This window comes from Myotis davidii, unplaced genomic scaffold, assembly GCF_000327345.1.
Source record: "Myotis davidii unplaced genomic scaffold, ASM32734v1 scaffold16, whole genome shotgun sequence".
Taxonomy (NCBI): domain Eukaryota; kingdom Metazoa; phylum Chordata; class Mammalia; order Chiroptera; family Vespertilionidae; genus Myotis; species Myotis davidii.
The window spans coordinates 394,651-398,301 of NW_006287821.1; the positions used below are offsets into that span (position 1 = coordinate 394,651).

Here is a 3,651-nt window from a genome sequence, read left to right on the forward strand (position 1 = left end):
GGTGAGTGCAGCGGCAGTGGGTGGCAGGAGCCTCCTGCCTCCGCAGCAGCACTAAGGAACAGCGCTAAGGAGCAATGAGCCCAGCAGTAAGGAGCAGCGAGTAGGCGGGCTGTAAGGAGCGAGGGGTCCCGGACTGCAAGAGGGTGCAGGCCAGGCTGAGGGACACCTCCCTTCCTAGAGCACAAATTTTATGCATCGGGCCTTTAGTTGAAAACATAAAAAATCCTGATTCATCACCCACCTTACCCCATCATCCTTCTACCACCACCTACTCATCAAAAAGTATCCACTACAATTATCCAATACATATGAACAATCTAAGTAGCCATCTACAGATGACTGGATAAAAAAGTTTTAGTGTATATATTCCATTGAATATTATATATATATAAAGCCAGTGTCTGTGACAACTGTGACGACCAAATGACCGGTCACCATGAGGTGTATTGAGCACCTCTCAGTCCAACCCCCCCGCCACACACACACTCCCCGGCCCTCAGGCTCTGATTGATCAGGGGATGGCTAATGGGGGAACCAGGGTGAGTGGAGTGGCGGGAACTGGCGAGCGGGTGGAAGGTAGACCTCTTGGTCCCTCTCCCCAGTCCCCAGGCTCCAATCAATCAGTGGTGGCGATGGGGCGGAACTGGGGACTGGCTCCCTTAGTTGTCCTGCAGGTTCAACCTCCAGAGGACAGGACAGGCACTAATGGACCAGTGCCACCGGCATGATCCTGACAGCGCTGCTGGCCTCCTGGAAGTCAGCCTCAGGCACTGTGGCCGCTTCCCCTCCCTAAGCACTCCTCAAGGAAGAAAGGATACCACCAGCAGCGCCAGGGGTGACCAGCAGTGACTGCTCTCCCTGTGCTTCCTCCAGGTCACTTGAGCCGCCCCCGCCGGCCTCTGCTCCAGACGAAGTGTGAGCACTACACATGGAAGGAATGTAGTAAAAAAACAAAAACCGATGACCAAGAGAATGCTGCAGTCAACATCCTGAGTCTGGCTAAGGAGAATGGAGAGAAGAGAGAATTCCATAAGTTGGCCGATGCAAAGGTATTTCTGAGTGATTGCCTAGCGTGGACAGTTGTGTGACCGCAGAGGAAGGAGTCCAAGTTTCTCAGCAGAACACCAAGGACTTCTTCCATGTTCTGAACCTTAATAAGAAATGTGGTGCCTTACAGCACAAGGTGCTGGCAGTGTCCGTGTGTCCTCAGTCTCTGCCTTATTTTGCTGCTAAATTCAGCCTCAGTGTCACTGATGCATCCTGAAGGCTCTGTGGCTTCCTCAAAGCTGGGGCGCACTGTCTTTGACAGAAGGAATTTGTGCGTCGATACTGCCAGCACCGTGAAGAAGAGCCCCGGCTACCCATGCTGACCTCCGCCTGCCCCACTGGGTCCATGTGGGGAGCGCGTGCTGGGTCATCCCATCACCCTACACCTCTGCACGGCCAAGTCTCCCCAGCAGATCATGGGCTCTCTGGCGAAGGACTACTTCCCCAGTAGGCAGAACCTGTCCCCAGACAAGATTTTCCATGTCATTGTGGCCCCGTGTTATGACAAGAAACTGGAGGCCCTTCAAGAAGATGTTCCCACCAAAGGACTTGTATGCATGCATATAAGCATAACCAATGGACATAAGACACTGGGGAATAGGGGAGGCTAGGGGACTGTCTAGGGCGGGGGGAAAAAATGAACACATATGTAATACCCTTTGTAATAAAAAATAAAATTAAAAAAAAATAAAACAAAACAAAACAAAACAAAAACAAACAAACCAAAAATAAAAAAGAAGAAGATGTTCCCACAGCTTTACATAGTTCCCGGGGTGCTGACTGCGTGTTAAGCTCAGGTGAAATTGTCCAGATAATGAAGCAAAGTGACCTTACCTTGAATGCTGCCGCTGTGGACACTGTTTGGAGACATGAAGGAAGAGGAGGTGAGGCTCCAGGAGGGTGCCAGCTCCGACAGGTACCTGGCACACATCTTCAGGCACACGGCCAAGGAGCTGTTCAACGAGGATGTGGGGGTGCTCACCTACCACACTCCGAGGAACAAAGACTTCCAGGAGGTCACCCTTGAAAGGGACAGAGAGGTTCTGCTACACTTTGAGGCTGCTTATGGCTTTTGGAACATCCAGAAGTAGTCTTGAAGCTGTAGAGGGGCAAGTTCCCCTGTCACTTCATGGAGGTCCTGGCTTGCGCCAGGGATGCCTAAGTGGCAGGGGCCTGGCCCAGGCAGAGGATGGACATGTGGACAGGGCACTGCTGCAGCAGATGGAAAGCATCTACGCTGCCATCCTGGTGTGGCCCCTGGGATCCAGCGCCCATGTGCAGGAGCTGTACCAGGAGTGGCTGGAGGCGGGGAGGGGCGACTCTCCCCAGGCCCAGGCAGCCCTGCACACCACATAGCAGGGCCCAGGGCAGCCTGCCAGGACAAGTGGTAAAGGTCCAGCAGATGCCCGGCCTGTGGGCCACCTGAGGAGGGGTGTCAGACATGTGAAGGAAGACTTAGCATCTCCATCATCGCTTTGGTTTTCAGAATTCCGTGCTCCCCATCTGTCGGCTCCCTCCCTCTGAGGGGCGCTGTCATCGTCACATGGGTGCTACTGGAATATTGTACTATCTCGAGAGGATTGCCCCAATATACATATCCTTTTATCTGACGATGAAAAAATCCCAAAGAACAAGAATTGAGACAAACTACTATCCTTTAAGCTTAAAAAATTCTGGAAGTGTCCTGCAAAGAGCTGAGACTTGGTTCTGTCCACGCGCCTCAGAGAGATTGGATGAGGAAATAGCCTGGCTTGGCCCTGACTTTACCCAATGTTACTCTTGAAGGTGTCTTTGCCACAATGTGAATAAACTGCCACCTTTTGGAATAGGGGCTCATATGAAAGTCTGCATTCCCACCTTTTCTGGAAATAGATCTATATTCTGCAGCTGTGGCCACGGTCCTGAGACCAGGTCCTGCCAACCAGGGCCTGTCGCTGGGAATCAGGTGGCACTGGAGTGGAGGCCCCCCAGTGCCCTTTAACATTCAGGATTGAGCTGAACTCACTTTTGGGGAGGCCTGGCAAGGGTGGCAGGTGTCACAGATGGCAGGATGGAGACTGGAGAGGCAGACACGTTGCTCAGTCCCTCCCTGGGTGAGGTCAGGCAGATGAAGGCCGGCCAGCCCCCCCCCCCAATTGGATGAGATAGCATTCTCTGTGTCCACATCTCACCCCGTGGTCCCGGCCACTCCCCTCAGCTCCAAGAAGCCCTCTTGTTCCACGACAGCCTGCTCTGCCCTCACATGCTGCTCACGCTAAATGAGAAGGAAGAGAGCAGTTGGCTCACAGACAACTACACAGAAAGATACGCAGCCACAACAGAGCCCAGCACCCCATGCACGTTTGGGCTTTCCTCTGAAGTGAGGCCTGTGGCCACCCTGGTGTTGGTTTTTAGAGCACTTGGATTTTGTTACCATGTGGGTGACATTCTTCTTGAACCCCTCAGCGGGTTAGATTTCCCTCATTCATGTGTTATTGTACCTGTGCACCCATCTGGGTTGATAAGTTATACATTGTGTGAAATTAGCTATTTTCTGCTTTCAATCTATTTACAGTGGGGTTTCATCCTCTGTGGAAACGTAGATCCATTTCTGATTATGGAATA

The 3,651-nt window shown here is 52.3% G+C and overlaps 1 pseudogene; it reads left to right on the forward strand.

Moving 5' to 3' along the window:
- The first annotated feature begins 518 nt into the window (after window positions 1-518).
- Window positions 519-2,403, forward strand: LOC107182438 (annotated as a pseudogene).
- The last annotated feature ends 1,248 nt before the right edge of the window (window positions 2,404-3,651 follow it).